The 18,925-nt window shown below is 42.6% G+C and overlaps 1 pseudogene; it reads right to left on the reverse strand.

Moving 5' to 3' along the window:
- Window positions 1-18,108: 18,108 nt before the first annotated feature.
- Window positions 18,109-18,620, reverse strand: LOC129145691 (glyceraldehyde-3-phosphate dehydrogenase-like; annotated as a pseudogene).
- Between the last annotated feature and the right edge of the window lie 305 nt (window positions 18,621-18,925).

The following is an 18,925-nucleotide window of genomic DNA, read 5'->3' on the forward strand; positions in this document are numbered from 1 at the left end:
AGGTCGACAGGCACTGGTGAGCCCAGCTTTTCCTCCCAGGCCAACACTTCTGGAGGAACGGGGACAGAAGGGACATTGAGGTGACCAGGCTCACATTTGCAACCATCAGTGGCATGTCCCTGGCCATGGGGGAGCGGGAACTGGGCATGCCAACGCTCTGGTTGGTAACAAACCTGCATAGCGATGCTCCATTCTATGTGTGTACTCAGAAAGACAAGCCTCTTGCCATGATTTAATGACAAATAGAAAAATCTTCCAAAAATATATGCCTCTACTTTCATCTTCACCAGGTAATGAATTAAAGATGACAAAGGAAAATCAAACTTCAGTGACTGGCTTTTTACCTGGACAAGAGTGAAAGCTTTAGTCAGAAAGCCTGTTCCTTCATAGTTTTCTCTTCTGTCACCACTGTCCTGGGATGACCAAAGCATCATTGGAACCTCCAACTCAATAATGCCAGCCACCTGGGCCTGGAGGTCTGGCAGTCCCTTGTCACTCTGCGACCAAACCGAATGCAAGGTTGGGTTTCCTGTGAACCGTCTGACATCTCACAAAGACTGAAGGGAGAGGTCCAATTCAAAATGTGTCACTGTCTCCGTGCCCAGGCGAGGAGGGTCAGTGCTAACTGGAGGGACAGACTTCATGCCAGGGAGGCTTGGGAAATGATATGCTGCCTGCCAGGGAGCAGGCCCTGCTCAGCATTTTCCAGACGCCTGTTGTGCTGGCCTTATTTTCAGCCCAAACATTGTGTGAGGTGCCAAGTTCCCGCAGGAGGTGCTGCATCCCTTCGAGCAGTGTCCCAGCCCTAGTTGCAGAGCAGAGGTGAAGAGGAGCTCTCAGGTAACTTGCTGATTACTGCTGCACTGGGGGATTGCAGAACACCTCAAACCTGAGCCCCTTCCTCACCTCCCCCTCTGGACTCCTGTCATGCCACCACCCCAGCAGAGTTGTCCTGTTCCCCTGCTCTGCCCTGATTTCTGTGTCTTTTAATTCTGTCTAAGAAATTGTCCTCTGCAGAGGCTGCCTGCTTGCCCCTTGCTGCCTGGTGGGCAACTTGTGGCAGGTAGGATTCTGCTAACCTTGCTCTCCTCTAGCCAGGCCTGTGGTTCTGCTCTGCTGTGCCCTGACGACACAGCTGCCTCTAAAGTCAATTTTGTTCTGGAAAAGGCCCACCTTTCCTCTACTGGGGAAGCCAATGCACAGGCTTCCAGCTCAGTCTGTCTCAGTTCAGAGAGGCAGGTGGACAGGTCCTTTATGGCCAGTGGACGATTCCAAAGGTCTTTGTGAGGCAGGGGATCCCCCAGGCTGGGAGGAACCATTTCATCTTGTCTTTCCTGAAGGGATAGGCCAGGGGGCACAAAGGCCTGTGTGTCCCAGCACATCCCATGCCCTGCATGTTATTGCTGCACAGAGGGCTGAGCCTCGGTTCAACGCAGGCACACAGAGCTGTTATCCATAGAGCGATGGCTTCGAGTGCTCCCCGTTGACTGCATGAGGCCTACTTCTGAGCTGAACTAGGAGTGCTACAGACTAGAGACGGCCATGGGACACATGGGTGCCCACCTGCTCCAAGATTGAAGCCTCAGTTGGTATCACTCCTTATAAATAGCCCTCGCCTAATCCAAGTGCTAAATTAAATTAGACTTAAAATAGTCACCCAGTCAACACCTGTTTTACTCCTAATGGTAACTAACAATTCCCACATTACTCATGTGGATGAAGCTATCTTGATCCCTCCAGACAAACACATTGCTAGCTTCTGTTGACACCACAGGCAGCACAAGAGTTGCCCTCTGAGTCCTGTCCAAATTCCTCAACAAAATATAAGTGGGTGTGAGGCAGTGAGGCCTGTGCCCTGGTGGCAGGTGTGTCCCTGCCATCACATGCACGCTGGTGGAGGTGGGGAGAGTGTGCGGCTCGCCCTCCTGGTCTTGGGACCCAGCATAACCTGCGAAGACTCAGACTGTGCGCTCTTCAAGAAAGTTTCTCCTCATCAGGATCAATCATCAGCACCATCCCAGCTCCCAATACCTCCATTTTCATGTCACAATTAGGCCTTCTTGCATTTATGAATTCATCCTTTGATTGTTTGAAATATAGTAAGTTGATCTATAGGTATTACTCTAACAAATCTTAGTCACCATTTATCAGGCACTGAGTTCAATACCTACAGAAATCATCTAATTTAATCCTCATGATCTCCCCTCCCCATGAGGCAGTTCATCCAGGCAGTTCTGTGATAACAATTGCTTTTAAAATGAGAATGTGTCTCAACATAATGGGGAACAATTTGAGCATAATGTGAAGTTTGCATTTGCTTCTGTGTCATTTTGTCCACACACACACACAGGCCCAGCTCGGTGAGCTGCCCAGGAAGACACAAAACACAGATACACGTACCTCAAACACCTGCCGGTTGCAGTTCTCCACATATCAGAAGTCACACCCAGCTGCATCTGGTGTCCTCATTTTCCGTCCAATTTCAGAGAATCCTCTGACAGCTTACAAGCTGTGGCGTGTGGAGCCTGCTTACCCAGCCCACTTCAAGTCTTATTCAAGGTGAAGCACCAGGCTTATTCATAGCAGTTGTTTTTTTTTTTTTTTAACTGTTTAATGCATGTAAAATGGTGTTACCGTTTTTGGGTTATTTTTTTATTTATACAAGAGCTGGGGTATACACCAGAGTCGTGGGAGGATGAGAGGATTCACCACAGACAGAGTAGGGAGCAGAACAGGCAGACGGACCGTAGGTACTGCTGAAGGGAGCAGCGGGCAAGACAGGCGAGGCCTGCCTTGCCATGTGGGATTCTCCCTGGCCGGCTGGGAATAGAACCGGAGCTGTGGAGGCTGCGGAGAGCTTCACAGGCTGGCGCTCAACCTGCTGCGCCACCAGGGAGGCCCGTGTTACCGTTTTTATTAGGTTTCTATATTATTTTGTGTCACTGACAAAAACTCATTTCCCATTAGCTCTTGGTTTTTATCATGCAATTTTGTATCAAGCAGTGATTTTTTTTAGGACTTCCTATATCACATTGTGGCAGAACTGCTTACATTGTCACCTGCATTTTAAAGATGAGGAAACTGAGACTTTCCAGGTGGGCCCAGGCTGGTCAGTGCAGGAGCACAGACTCAGAATCCTGGTTGAGGAGCAAGACTTGGCCCTGCACTGCTGTCCACCCTTCTCACGCAGGCACTGCATGGTTCTCAGCGTGGAGGTAGAATGACCAGGTGGATCTGATCCCTAGGCTCCAAGTCTTCAAAACTCTGGGGTCCCACTCAGCAGAGTGCTCCCCACATGGCTGTCCTCTTCCCAAAAGGCCCACAGGCCCGGCTGCCGTTTCTCTCCTCTGTCTCCTCAGTGTGTGCTGCAAGGCTTGGCAACTGACCAAGCCTCCTAAATGTTTCTGGATCTGGACTGGCTGCACAGAAGGCCTGACTGCGGTGAGCAGAAAGAAGGATCCAAGTTCCTAGGACAGGCATAGAGAAAGGCCTAGGCAGGCCAGCGCCAGCATTTATGCACCTACAGCACGACACAACACCACATGACAGCAGAGCAAACTGCTGACCTCCGAAGCTCCAGGCATACTAGAATCCCACCCTCCACTTGATCAGAAATGAAGGAAGCTGGTGCCAAGCAGTCTGACGAGGACAAGGGGTAAGTTTCCCCAAATTCCTAGTCCCTCCTGGCTTAGTCATCCTTGTACCCACCTAGCTGTTCTTCTCCACCCTCTTTGGGGGGTCTGTCAGAACCCCACCCATGTTTCATATCTGACCCCATACTTCCTAGGCCTCCAGAGGAATCTCACACCCACCTGCAACCTGCAAGATGTTCTGTGTGTTTAGATCAGTACCCTGTGCTTTCCATGCTTCTTTGGTAATTAACCATGTCCACTTTGTGAAGAGGTTAATTCATCATCTGGTGCTTTAGCTTAACCTCTCATTTGCAGATAGATCCCAATTGTGGTCATAGGCCAACGGTAAGTGGGCCATTGGAATCAGACACATGCTCCCACAGAAGCGGTGTTGCAGTGAAAGATGGGACCCCAGATCAGTTCATAAAGGTCTTTTTAACCATAATTTGACCAAATGGGATCATAGCAGAGTTCTGACACAGGAGCTGGCAGGGGCGGGCAGACAGAATTGTTTTTCCCTGACCACAAGCCCAGTTGCCAGAAGAAAAACAAAAACAAAAACAAAACATGATAAGAATTGGATGTACATGCTTCCTTCCCTCCTTCTAGAATATTCTCCTATCTTCTTTCTTTTCCCTCAACTGTCATCCTCCCCAGGCTTTCTGCCTTCCTTGGGGAGCTCCACCAGGTATTTCTTATTCTTCAGGAACTTCCTAGAGGAAGTTTAACTGACTTCTATCACCTCACTGACTGTAGATACTTGTGTTTTAAACTCCTGTTGTAGAGAAAACTCAGTATTTTTTATTTTTGCCTTTTGTTTTTATTTATTTATTTTGAAGTAACATTGCATTATAACATATAAACCAAGTTCACCAGTAAAAGTCCAAGTCTATCCTTCACTATTGACTCCTTTTGCCCAGTTAACCTGTCCTCCTTCCCCCTTCCTTTCTGATAACTACTAATAGGTGGACTTTTTGGAGTTTCAGAGTCTAAATGTTTATTTTTGTTTTATTTAATGTGTAAGTTTGTGCCACATATGAGTGAGATAATACAGTGTTTGTCTTTCTCTGTTGATTTATTTCGCTAGCCAAAATAGCCTGTAAGTCCATTCATATTGTTGTAAATGGCAGAAGGTCACCCTATTTATAGCTTAGTCGTGTTCCATTGAGTATATCTACTACATCTTCTTTATCCAATCCTCTGTTGTCTGGCAGTTAGGTTGTTTCCAGACCTTGGTTACTGTGAATAATTCTGCAGTTAACATAGGGATACATGTATGTCTTTGAATTAGAGAACATTCAGCTATTAGATGAGGGCACACAAACCCCACAGTCTCACCAGCCCTCCCTTTCTAGTGAGAATGACCACTCAGCGACGCCAGTGCCAGGATGGCTGTGCTTGTCCCATGGGCTGAGGAGCTGGTGTTGACACTGGATCCCCAGGACTGACTGACGTGTAATTGGGCCTGATATGGAAAAATGTTGTGAACTGATGCTATTTTTCTCTCTCAGTTTTTAAAGCAGAAACACAGTGAGCTCTGGATGTTTGCAATGGTTTTGATACTACAGAGAAGCCAGAAAAGTCTCCTAGGACCACGAGCAAGTTGAAAGTAGGAGGCAACTAAAAGAAGTTCAGTTGGTTATTTTTGTTGTTGTTGCTGTTTTGAGAGAGATGGGAGGGAGCTGTAAACAGAGAGACTCAGAAGCATGCAGCTTGAGGAAGACAAATCAAGCCACTGGTGCCCAGAGCTGTCTTGATTTTTCACATTTTTTCAGCCTCAGACCCAGTTCACATGTTTTCTTACCATTTTTTGAGCTAGGGTAAGCTTGAGTAACCCTGCACTCAAGAAAAGCTACTGGTTCCGCAACTAAACCCTGGCGTTGACAGATAACAGTTGCAGTAGGAATCCTTCTCAAAGATTACTTTCTTTCCTTTTGCTTCTGCAACAAAGCTAGGCATCATTTTAAAGGCATAACCATGCAAACATTTTAAGATCTAATTTTATCACATCATATTCCCAACAAGAGGGAAAAAAAAAGCCTGCAGGTAAAGCTATTTGCTTTTTTATGTCTGTCAGCTCTAATCAGACAAACCTCCGCATAAGTGATAGAAAAGTATTCAGATGTTGTCATCATTCTTGTGAACCTGAAGAATATTTAACTTGTTGATTAAGTATTTAACATTACAAATGAATGCAAAACTGTCTATCAGCTCTGGCGTGATTATTTTGGAAATGTAAGTTTTTAGGTTGCTGTGATAATGAATGACCTTTGTGGTAGTGAAGACTGCCTTGTTGCATCAGCCTTTTGGAGGAGTTGTTATGCAGGTTCCAAGGAGAAGAAAAGAAAGATGCGTATTCAACTCATCATAAAGTCAATTTAAGATATATTTTTTTTTTCAAGGTAAGCGACTTTTATGACCGTCGAAAACTGTTTTATAAGATATATTTTTAAAGCAACTATTATTGAAATGAGATGACAAAGAACTTCAGGCTGTAGCTGCCCTCTGAAGGGAGTCCAGGAAGTACAACATAATGTTGTTATTGGGGACAGTTGCCAACTATGATGGCATCTCCCTGGCACTGCTCAAATAATCGGAAACCTGTCCCTGAGCAGGCACACAGATTAGGAGACACACAGAGACAAAACAGGTGGGTAATTGAGTGAACTTTCCACTTTAAAGCCAAGTCTTTTGGCGTCATGGCTATTAGGATTTGACTGGTCTCACTGGAAAATTGCTTAAACCTTTGCTACACTGTTTTGGTAGACACTGGTGTAGCATTTCTGGGAGGGCGGGTTAACACCTGCCCAATCATTTCAAATAGATACAGGGCATTTATTACAAATGATTGATCCAAGCAATTATTGGCTCCCTTCCTCTTGTTTTTTTTTTTTTTTTTAATTAAAGTTTCAAAGATTTCCTTTGTCAGAAAAAGACATCTTAGCAATTTCTTTTTTTTGCTTGTTTTATTTTTAATCTTAGTCATTTCTAATAAAGATAACAAGAAAACCAAGAGTGCAAGTTTTAGTCTCTTCTTAAAATTATTTTTGTTATATCTAGTGAAATATACAGAAATTTGCTCTTTTTGATGTTAAGTTCTCTACATTTTGACAAATTCATAGTATTGAAGTTGTCATATAGAAAGAGTTTCATCACCCCCAATTCCTTTTGTAGGCTGTTTTCCCCTCTATGCCCACTCCTGGCAACTACTGATCTATCTACTATCTCCATAGTTTTGCCTTTTCCAGAATTACACAGCATTTTAGTTTATTAATCATTAATTAAATGTATTAAGTTAGTTTGCTAAAGTTTTCACCATTTTAATGTGCAGAGAGAAGAAAAACAAAAATATTTTAGGTTGAAGATCTTAAAGAGGAAGGACAAAGAAGTGAGAACTTGCTGTGCTCATCCACAGAACTATTTTACTCTATCAGAGAATGTACCTTTAGGATGATGAGAACTGATGTCAAGGATTTAGGAACCCAAACAGCCTCTGTATAATGCTCAGAGGAAGAACACCAGTGCTTCGTCTTTGGCTTTTTAACCAGAATTGAGATCTGACCTGGGAAGGGGTAATTAACACAAGTAATTAGCTCCTGTTTGGTTATGAGGGCAGTTGTGGTGTATGCAGTCTCAGGCTTGTGGAAAAAATGTACAAATTAACTCTGTGTTGTGTTCCATAGCAGCCACTTTTATTATGCTTTATCAACCTAGCAGTTGGATCAGCCTTCCATTCAGTTTGCTTTCTCTCATTATGATAATTGCCTTCTGAACAATGGCATGTGTCAGCTTGATCCCCTTACCAGGGGACCATGAATTGTTTGTATGAGTAAAACTGCTGGCAGGAGGGGCAGTTGGCAAGGCTAGTATTAGGGTATAAAGATTGATATTAAGTTTTAAAAATCAAGTTAGATTGCTCTATTAGAGATTCTGAAAGTCTCGCTATATACCAGCCTTTTTAATGGAGGCATCAATACACTTCTATATGATTATCCATTTTTCAGATTATCCATTTTTCATATGATTATCCATTTTTCATATCCCAAGGGCTCCCTCCAAGCTTCTCTGCCCTGGTGTGGTTTCTCCTCCTCAAGCTTTAATAAACTCCATAAAATGGCCACCATCATGGTAGCCAGCTTCTACTAAGAGACAGTAACTCTTACATTTATTTGCCAAAATGCATCCTCCCAGGAAACTTCTCCAGAGCTTCACAACTACCCTATGAACTAGGCTAATGGCAGGAAAGCCAAGTCACTTGAGATCTTCGAGCCTTTTAAAGTGCTTGCTTCCCTGTCCGATTATCTGTGGGTATGTGGGTATGTCCAATCTGTGAGTATGTCCAATTGCTATGTGAAAGGAAGCTTAGGAAAGATGGCTGAGCCTTCCACAGTCTTAACAATAAGGAGTAGCCACACACTCCAGAGAAGACCTCACAACTCGGAGCAGTGTGTGGGGACCCACCAGTACTGCTCTCATACAGCCCTGGCAGGGTCTGAAACTCTCCTTAGTCCTAGTGTAAGTGATTATTTCGTGAAGACTGTGTGTGTGTGTGTGTGTGTGTGTGTGTATGTGTGTGTGTGTGTAGAATGGGAGGGATAGAATGTACAAGAAAGGAGAAAGACAATCTTTTCTGTTCCTTGGTGAAGTTTGCTGAGGAGAAATTCAGAGTTATCACAATAACTTGATGACATAGTTCCTTAAAATGTACACATCCCCACGAAGCCACATCTTTGTAGGAGTGGGGGAAGTAACCCATCAGGAGCTGAAAAACATAGATCCTAGAGTCAGGCAAATGCATGCTCAGTGTAATGACTCAGTGTCATGACTCAGGCAAATGCATGCTCCAGATTTCACTGACTTTCTGTGTGACTTAGAGTGAGTTCCTTTACATGAGTCTCAGTTTCCCCATTTGTTAGATGGGAACCATATTACTGCCCTCCTAGGACTATTGTGATAAATAAGATCATGCAGGTAAAGATAACCAGCTGAAGACTCTTTGACTCCCAAATCCATGCTCTTAGACATTAGGCAGAGCCATATACTTCCGTGTATGCATAGTAGATACACAGCACATGGTACATTATAGGGAGCTCAGGATGTTAGATTATAGTGAGAAAGAATTCCACTTAAGATTTTCATTCAAATCTTAGGATATTAGGATAGAGTCAATAGGTTGAATGTGGACATGCAAGCCTTTTTGAGAAGTGCTAATAAGTATCTAGAGTATAAGATGTCATCTTGGTTTAATTGGGGATTCTACCTACTAGGGCTGATAAGTGGTCTGTTGGAGCATTGTGATTAAGTGGTTTCTACCAAACTTCAGACAGCAAATGGTGAACATATAGTTATCTGGACTAAGTATGAAAGACTGATTATGGAGGAATTATGTGCCCTAGTACCAGCCAGCAATTATCTAGTGGGTTTATTCATGGTTAGTCGAGTGAGAATGACAATCCAGAGAACCATCTTTTATGTGGTTTCATGTTGGTAATATGTTGTTATTAGACACTGTTTAGGTAACTCACCTCCTTTATTACAGTGTAATAAAGCAATATAGCAATAAACAACAACAAATAACATGCACACTTACCCTAACACCAACTACCCCACCAAAGCAACTCTATAAATTCCAGGTTTCAACACTAGTTTATAAGAATTCTGCCAGATGTTTGTCTAAACACCTTGTTTGTTTGAAAAAACAACTTTAAAATATTATCCAGATAATATGTATTCCTTATGGGAAAGTTTAGTTAGATAAGGAAAGGGAAATTGTCACCTATAAACCCTCAGTCTCTTCTTTGCAAAGTAACCATTGTTAACATTCTAGTGTATATCACTTTGGGATCTTTTAAATTAATGTATATACCCCACCCCATGTAGACATATGAATGTTTATTTATAGAAATCCAATCATCTTATACACAAAGTTGTATAACTTGCATTCTTCACATACTATCTCTTGAACATTTTCCAAATTATGAAATATTTGAGGTATTGAGTCTTTCTGTATGGGGAGCTTGCTCCAACACTAAATATTTACAGCATTCCAGCACAGCTCAGCCTTCCCAAAAGGCCTAAGCCCTTGTGTCTACATTTTGTATATGTTGTGAATTTAGGGAGCTTGAATTGACTGTGTGTAGCCTAAATGGTTTTTCAGGCTTTTCTGCCCTCCCACCATTAAGATTGCCCTGCCTGATGGGGCACCTATGTTTGTTACATTGTTGCTAACTGATTTGTTTACTTCTGTGGGCCATGGGAGGAGCATTGAGAGAGTCACCAAGAAAAGAGAAGCAGCAGGAGAGAGGCTGCAGAGAGAGAAGGGGAGAAAGAAGACCAGAGTGAAGACTTGCTGGTGGCTTGGAGGCTTGCCTGCCTCCTGGCCCCCTGGCACCCCTGCCTGCCGTGTACCTGGTTGCTGCTCTATATGTAACAGCTCAACAAAAGCCTGAGAAACCCACTGAGGGCTCCAAGACTCTCCTTTACCTGTCTGCCAGATCCTGGAAAACCTGCTCTGTGCCCATCCTGCGCATACATCGTGGGACTACCACATGCAAGAAATCATCTCTCACAGACACAAAGTAAGAACCAGTATTAGTGTGTCTTCTTTGGAATAGCAAATGCTGTTTGACATCTGAGCCATCCGGGGCCCTTTGCTGTGTGTGCACATTTGCAGTCCAGACCTGAGAAGAGAATGGGCTACAGAACTGTGAAGCTGGGACATGCTATCTTGTCACTTCTTTGACTACAGAAGCAACCCACCACCACCTTCTTCCTCTGTATATCTAGTACCTGAAACCTGCAGGGTATTTTCATTTGGGGGCTTGCAGCAGCCAGCTCTCCAGCCTGTGGCTACAATGTGTAAGGTCATTTCCCCAGGTCTTCTGTTTCAAGAGCTGTCAGGCAAATTCACATCAGTCTTGCTGTCTTGATTCTGATGGACCCCCTTGAGGATTCAGAGAATGAAATTTGTCATTTCAAAATGTTATTAACATAATTAACTATAATGTATTAACCAGCAAAAGTCAGAGATAATAAATAAGGATGGACTATTTCTGAGAAGTTGGGTATTTGTCTGGGTCCTGGTGTAGGTTCCTCCAAACTCCTAGGTGGGTGGGCAGACTACTGCTTCTCCGTCTGTTGCTCACCCCACATTGGGGCATTCCTGTTCTCGGGTCATCTCATTATGGGGTAAGAACTCTTCCTGGAAATTGGCCCTCACTAGAACCAGCAGAAATCTAGGGAGAGAAATATATTTGGGAGGCTTCCTTGTAGAGGTAGGTGGCATCTATGTACAGTTCCTTTGGCCATAGTCAATCTTGACATTTTCCCTTTCTTCCCATCTCCACCACCAAATTATAGCTCTAAAACATATTTATATTCATCTGTTTCTATTACTGTTATTTCCTTATTGTACATAGCCATTGTCTATTATGTAGACCAACCTCTTAACTCACCTCTTTGCTCCCATGTCACATTTCTCCAACCCTTCCCACCAGCAATATTTTCACATTATTTCTCTGTTCCAACATGCCAACTGTGAATTATTGCACTTAGGAAAAAAAAATCCAGAATCTAAACTCTGTCCTAGTCAAATATGATTAAGATGCTTACTTCCTTTTCTAATCCTATTTTCCTTTTCTGACAATCCCAACCACACTGTCAATCTTTGTGTTCCATGAGCCTCCAAGGACCAGGCTCCCTTACAGCCTCTCCCATGGTCTTAATGGAACATTATTTCCTCACTGTTTGCTTATATCCTTCAGGTCACAGCTTAGATCACTCTTAAGAAAGATCTTCCCTGAATTTTATAAATTGAGACTATGTATTATGTTCTATCATAGCACCTCTATTTTTCTATATCGTATTTATTGCAAATTTTATTATATATCACTTGTGTGATTATTTGTCTATCCCACTAGACAATCAGCTTCTCAAGAGCAGGGACTCTGCCTTATTCAGCACTGTTTCTCCAGGAATATGGTGTGTACTCAACAAAAAGGCATTGAATGAAAGAATGAATAAGTAAATTTAACTAGATTTTAACATCCCAAAGGACAGTGCTTTTTCATTCTTTTTACTTTCAACAAGAGTTTGATCAATATTTGCTGACCTCAATATTGTTTTGGGAAAAAACAAGAATCACAATAACAACACAGAAGAGAATAACAGCATTGTAAATATCTGTGATAGAATTAAAGTTATGTATGTTAATACAATTAGTCTTGGCAAATAAGAGACAGGATCCCTGAATTGTGAAATAACAATGCACTTTAGTAACACAAATTTTTATATTTTGAAATTGCAGATGAATCAGACACACGCGCATCTGGATATTTGGCACTGTGTAGACAAAAACATCTGGATTATTGGCTAACTATTTCAACTTAACTAATGTTTGGTGCTGTGTAAACAATCACGTATTACTCTGAAATTATATTTCTTCGGCTTTGGCTGTATGAACAAAGATTTCTAATTCCAGAAAATGATGTACTAAAAACTTAAAATCCTTCTTACCACAAACACAGAAATTCTGGGTACGTGCAGTAAAAATTATGCAGTTGAAATTATAAGAGTTGGAAACAAGGAGAAGACTGAAAATCAGACAAAAAAGAATGAAAATCTGATGTAGGGTGTTTACTTGTGGTCCCAGCATATGTGGGGACTTGGATTTTAACACCCACTTGAAGACAGGAGACATGGTCTGTCTTGGAATCCTGAGAAGTATAAATTAGAACTTTTGAAGAACTGAAATCTCAATGGAGAGGGAAATTAGATAAATTAGAGGGAATTAGATGAATTCTGTCTCTTGTCAAAGGAAGAAGACAAGGAAACTGTTTCAGCTTGAGTTTAGTGTGAGACAGTTTCCCTGGAGAAATTAAGCCTTGGGCTTGCCCTAGGGTTTTGGGTCCAAAACATGTCTCTAATCCATTCAAAAAACATTCAAATATCAGCATGGTTCAGGATATTCCTAGCAGAGAATAAACATAATGATCCGTCCCAAAGTGGATAGTCCTGGAATGCCTGTGATACTGACTCACCCTGAAGTGACACTCCAACAACACAGATCTCTGTGTATTTTCTCAGAAAATAAGACCCATTAAAGATGAGGTCATAATTTTTAAAAAATTTGAAAACACACAATGAAATAATTCACTGTGAGTAAGAGTCAGTAGACACAATAAACAGTAAAATACAAATCTTATAAACTTGAGCTTATAGAAGCATGATGGCAGGGAGAGTATGATAATGCTGAAAAACATAAGAGAAGGAATCAAGTTCTGTAGCAAAAATATGAACACTATAATAAAAAAGAAGGGTTTGGGAATCAACAAATAGACCTAGAAATTAAAAATATATTCATTGAATGAAAAAGTCAATGGGTGAATTATATAACATATTAGCACACTTGAGGAGAGAATTATTTAAAGATCAGAGGATATTATGTAAAATATACAGCAGAGAAACAAAAGATGGAAAATATGGAAGCGAGTTTAGGATAATGAAAAAGTCCAACAATTTCTAATTAAGAGCTCCAGAAGGGATTAGGAGAAATATTGGGGAGAAAATGGATGATAATTCTGAACTGATTAAAGACATGAACCCTCAAATGGAAGAGTCCCAAGGACTCCCAAACTGGGTAAATATTTTTACAAAACTACACCCAGGGCCTCCCTGGCGGCGCAAGGGGTTAAACACAGCACTGTGAAGCTATTGCAGCCTCTGCAACACGAGTTCGATCCCTGGCTGGTCTGGGAGCTACCCACATGGCGCAGCAGACCTCTCCTGTCTCGACTGCTGCTACCCTCAGCAGTGTATTTCAGTCAGTCTGCCTGTTCTTTTTTTTTTTTTTAATAGAGGCATGTTTTTATTTATTTATTTATTTTGTTTTGTTTGTTTGTTTATACATGCACTGGGTACAGTCAGAAGCGCGGGAGGGTGAGAGAATTCACCAGAGCCAGAGCGGGGAGCAGAGCAGGCAGAAGGACCGAAGTACACTGCTGAGGGGAGCAGCGGGCGGCAGGAGAGGTCTGCGCGCCATGTGGGACCCTCCTCCGGTGGCCGGGGAGCAGCCGGGGATGGAATTGGCGCTGCAGAGGCTGCGGGCAGCTTCGCAACCCAGCGCTCAACCACTGCGCCACCGGGGAGGCCCAGTCTGCCTGTTCTGTTCCCCATTCTGTCTCTGGCAAACCCTCTCACCCCACCGTACTCTGGTCTGTCCTGTACCCCAGTTCTTGTATGAATAAATAAATAAATATTAAAAAACTACACCTAGATACTTCCTCGTAAAACTATTTAAACACTAAATGAAAAGAGAAAATACACAAAGCAAAGAGGAATAAGGGATCCCATAAAAAACTACAGAGATTAGAAAGACAGCAGATTTCTTAATACTGACAATAGAGATTAGGAGATGATATAATAATATCTTCTTAGAATTATAATATCAAGCAAGAGTAAAGGAAACAAATGATGGCAGGTTTAGTTAGCAAATAACTTAGGGAATTTTTTGTTCACTGACTTTCACTAAAAGAATTATCAAAAATTGAACTCAGATGAAGTAGGATATAATGACCAACATTGAGAAAATAAGTCAGAAAATATGTGAGCAGATTTAGACAAGCATTGATGGTAGAAGATAACACCGATAATAATGACTCACTTGAGGATTATAACAAGAAAATGAAGTGAAATGGTAGATCACAGTAATAGGTAAAGAAGGATAAAGATGTAAAAGTTAAGGCATTTTAAGATTCTTGTGTTATTTCACTGGCGGTTAGATCTATCAATAAGTTTAGGCCATGTTAAATCAATATGACTATTAAAATTTAAGAATAGGGCCTACTAAACATAGAGCTTCCATATGATCCAGCAATTCCACTCCTAGGTATTTACCCAGAGGACACAGAAACATCAGTGCCAAAGAACACCTGCACCCCTATGTTTATAGCAGCACTGTTTACAATAGCTAAGCTTTGGAAACAACCCAAATGCCCAAAAATAGATGACTGGATCAAGATGTGGTACATATACACCATGGAATATTACTCAGCAATCAAAAAAGATACACATGCAATTTGCAGCAACATGGATGGTGCTGGAAGGGATCATGCTCAGCGAAATAAGCCAAAAAAAAAAAGAAAGATACCGAATGGTCTCACTCATAGCAGGAATCTAGAAAACCTAAATAAGGGACAAAGAAAAAGAATAACTATAAGAAAGAAAATATCAAAAATATCAAAATCAACAAACAACTATGAACCAGAGACACTCTATGGGGGGTGGGGGGCAGGGAAAGGAGGGATTGGGGTCAAAATAAGGGGGTTGTAATTGTATGGGGAATATAAAATAAAATTTAAATAAAAAGTAAAAAAAAATGAGAACTGCAGCTGTCATGACAACTGGAATACTCAATGAATACAAAATCTGGTAGTGGGACACTAGCTATAGGGAACACTAACTTGTTATGTGAAAATAAAGGTGTGAAAGAAATACAGCCTAGAAAATGTGAAGTTTGGACAAGGGAAAAATAAAAAAGAATAGGGCTTCCCTGATGGCACAAGGGGTTAAGCACCGCACTATGAAGCAATCTGCAACCTCTGCAGCACAAGTTCGATCCCCTGCTGGCCAGGGAGCAACCCACATGGCAGAGCAGACCTCTCCTGTCTTGCCAGCTGCTCCCCTCAGCAGTGTGTTTCAGTCAGTCGGCCTGTTCTGTGCCCTGCTCTGTCTCTGGTGAATCCCTGCATCTCTGGTCTGTACCCCGGCTCTTGTATGCACAAATAAATAAATCTTAAAAAAAATATAAAATAAAGAGTAAATGCCAAAATAGTAAAATTTTAATGTATAACTACTTAATCAATATTGGGAAGGACAGGAGATAATTAAGGTCCAATCAATCCAAAAGAAGGCAGTCAAAGAGAAAAAGAAACAAAGAAATCATGGTAAATAGAATATGGTAAATAAAAACAGTAAAATTAAAACAGTGTCAAGGGACAGTGCCAACGTGAGTTCTGTGGGTTCTCACTCATGTGCTAATAATTGAAAGACCACTCAGGTTCAAGGAAAACAACAGGGTTTATTTAACAATCAGGAGTTTGGGGAAAAACAGTTTCTAAGGTCACAAGTGGCTGTCTCACCCTAGATAGTGTCTGCAGTGTCCAGTAGACCCCAAAAAACACTGATCATGCAAGATGGTGCTACTCCATCAAGGAGGGCCTGGAGCTGGTAGCACCCCAGAAAGTGTGCACCAGACGCCAACTCATGGTGACAAACAGGATCTCACGAGAGGAGCCTCAGCAGTCCACAGCAACAATCCTAAGCCCAGGCTGGACAGCAGTGGAGGCAACAGCACCTGGAGGTGGTGCCAATGATCAGAAGCACTGGGAGGCTCTCAAAGGTGGCTGAACACAGAGTGCAACACAACTATTCATTGTGAGCTATTGGCATGAGTCAGTAGCAATCAGCTCTTTTTTGAGACACTGGCCAGGCTAACTGATGAAAGTAAGCTTGAGCCTCACTGGTGCATTGAGCTAGAACCTGATCCGTTCATTTATGATCCAGGCACCAAATACAAAAAGGAAAAGCCTGGTGTCTGCATAGACTGGACCCACCGTGAGGCCAGTGCAGATTCGTGGACCAGTGCACTCCAAGAAGGCACTCTGGAGCCACCTCCGTAGGGCCAGAGCTACATGGCACCCTCCACTGCCCCTCCAGCAGGGCACAAGGCAAAAGGAGGGGGAGTCGGTCGCAGACTGGGACTTAGGTCTGCGCTGCTACAGGGTGGCCTCCACTGGGAATTGCCATGCTGGCCTGGCACTCCAGGGCCTCTGTTGCCTGTGACTTCAGGGAACTGCAGCGCTTGCTGCCCCAGTAGAGCCCTATACTCTTCCATGTGGCCCCAGGCCAGGAGTGATGGGGCTTGGGGTTTGCCTCTGCTGCTGGAGCTTACTGGGGCTTTAGGCCTAGGGGCAGAGAGGTTGGAAACCACTGCAGCCTGTTGCTGCAGCCTGTTGCTGCTGCCTGAGCTCCAGTGGGGCTACTCGCCCTGGGGATAGCGGGTGGTGTCCCCACGACTTCAGCTGTTCTTAGAATAGCCTGGGCTGGCAGACCTTCAGGCTATTCGCTCTGGGGACTGTGGAGCCAACAAAGCTGGCAGCCTTCCTGCTTGGGGGTTGGGGCGGGGGTCTGGTAGCTGGTTTGGCCCAGGGCTTGTGCCCTGGGGATACAGTTTCAAAATCATGGTAAATAAAACCACACAGTGAAAATAAATCCAAAGAGATCACTAATCATAATGCATTTAAATGGATTAAATTATCAGGTCATTTTTCATTTTTTATTAATTTAAGACCTTTGTTTCTTTTAAGTCGACTCTACTGAGGCATGAACTACATACAGAAATTAACCAATTTTTAAGTAAACAACTTGATAAATTTCAAGTGTTTACAATGTATAAACTATAAATTTACAGTGGTGTAAACTCTAAAATAACAAAGAAAATAGGATCATCACCTCTAAAATTTCCATTATGCCCCTTTTTCAATCATCAGTTTCCTTCTATCCTGTCTAAGCCTGAGAACTCTGATCTATCTACAGGAACTGCAGTAACTATAGAAATCCATGTTCATGAAATCATACAGCAGATCTCTCTTTCTCTGCCTCATCTATGTTTTCTTTCATTTAGTATAATGTTTTCTAAGATTCACTTGTGTCATTGTATGTATCAGTGGTTCATTTTTTAAAAGTTTTATATACATGTGTTATTTTTTAATGACGCACATGCTTAATTTAAAATAAACTGTAAAACTATGCTCCAAAATGGTTGTATATTCTGAATTTCCACCTGTGATATTTGAGGGTCTTAATTGTTCAGCATCCTTGCTAATAATTGGTATATTCTCATGACAAATTACTACGTATTTAGTGGTTTAAATAACACAAATTTATTGGATCAGAAATCTCACTGGACTAGTAATTAAGGTGTTGGCAGGACTGCATTCATTTCTGGAGGGTCTAGGGAAGGATCCATTTGTTTTCACATTCACAGCTCATTTTCTTGCTGGCTATAAATTAACGGGCATTCCCAGCATGGCTTCTGACCTTCCTTCATCTTCAAAGCTGTCTGGTGGGTCACGTGTTTGTCAAATCACATCTCTCTGAATTTCTCTTATCATTACATCTCTCTCTGACAACAGGGAAAGGTTTTCTACTTTTGAAGACTCATATAATTAGACTGGGCCCACCTAGAAAATCCAGGATAATCTTCCTATTTTAGCATCTGTACCATTTTGGGTGCGAGGGGCTGTGTACAATGTACTATATTGATGGTACAAAGCCCCTCCCTTGTCTCCAGGGGGTCTTGGATGAAACTGCGACAGGTCAGGAGATCCTCAGTGTGGATGAGTGGAGAAAGGACTCCCCAGCAGCTGAGGGCACTTCTCTTCCTCTTGTGCTCTTGAGGCTCGTGGTCTGGGGGCTGCTACTTCTTGGCGGCTACGTGGACCAGGCAGTCCACCAACCTGTTGCTGTAGCCAAATTTATTGTCATACCAGGAAATGAGCTTAACAAAGCGGTCATTGAGGTCAATGTCAGCCCCAGCATAGAAGGCAGAGGAGTGGGTGGCACTGTTAAAATCGCAGGACACAACTTAGTCCTCATTGTAGCCTGGAATCCCCTTGAGGGGGCTCTGTGAATCTGCTTCATCACTTTCTTCATGTCATCATATTTGTCAGCTTTCTCCAGATAGCAGGTCAGATCCATAGCTGACACATTGGGGGTGGGGACAAGGAAGGCCATGTCAATCAGCTTCTCGTTCAGCTCAAGCATGACCTCGCCCCCAGCCTTGGTGGTGCCAGTAGAAGTGGGGTCGATGTTCTGACCAGTGGATGCCACAACATAGTCTGCACCAGCATCACCACATTTGGTGTTGGTGCCATCTGTTAAGCCCAAGTGGTCCAATTCTTCATTTAAGGATATTTTTAACTTGTTCATTTTCTTTTTTAAGATTTATTTATTTATGCATACAAGAACTGGGGTACAGGCCAGAAGTGTGAGGGGGTGAGAGAAGTCACCAGAGACAGAGCGGGGAACAGAACCGGCAGACTGACTGAAATACACTGCTGAGGGGAGCAGTGGGCGAGACAGGAGAGGTCTGCCACACCATGTGGGACCCTCGCAGCAACATGGATGGAAGTAGAAGGAATTATGCTCAGTGAAATAAGTCAGAAGGAAAAGGAAAAATATCAGAGGAATATAGGGGAACCCAATAAGACATCAGTGTAAAAAAATAATAATAC

The sequence above is a fragment of the Talpa occidentalis genome, unplaced genomic scaffold, assembly GCF_014898055.3.
Source record: "Talpa occidentalis isolate TD23 unplaced genomic scaffold, MPIMG_talOcc4v2.1 talOcc4.14, whole genome shotgun sequence".
In the NCBI taxonomy this organism is placed as follows: Eukaryota; Metazoa; Chordata; class Mammalia; order Eulipotyphla; family Talpidae; genus Talpa; species Talpa occidentalis.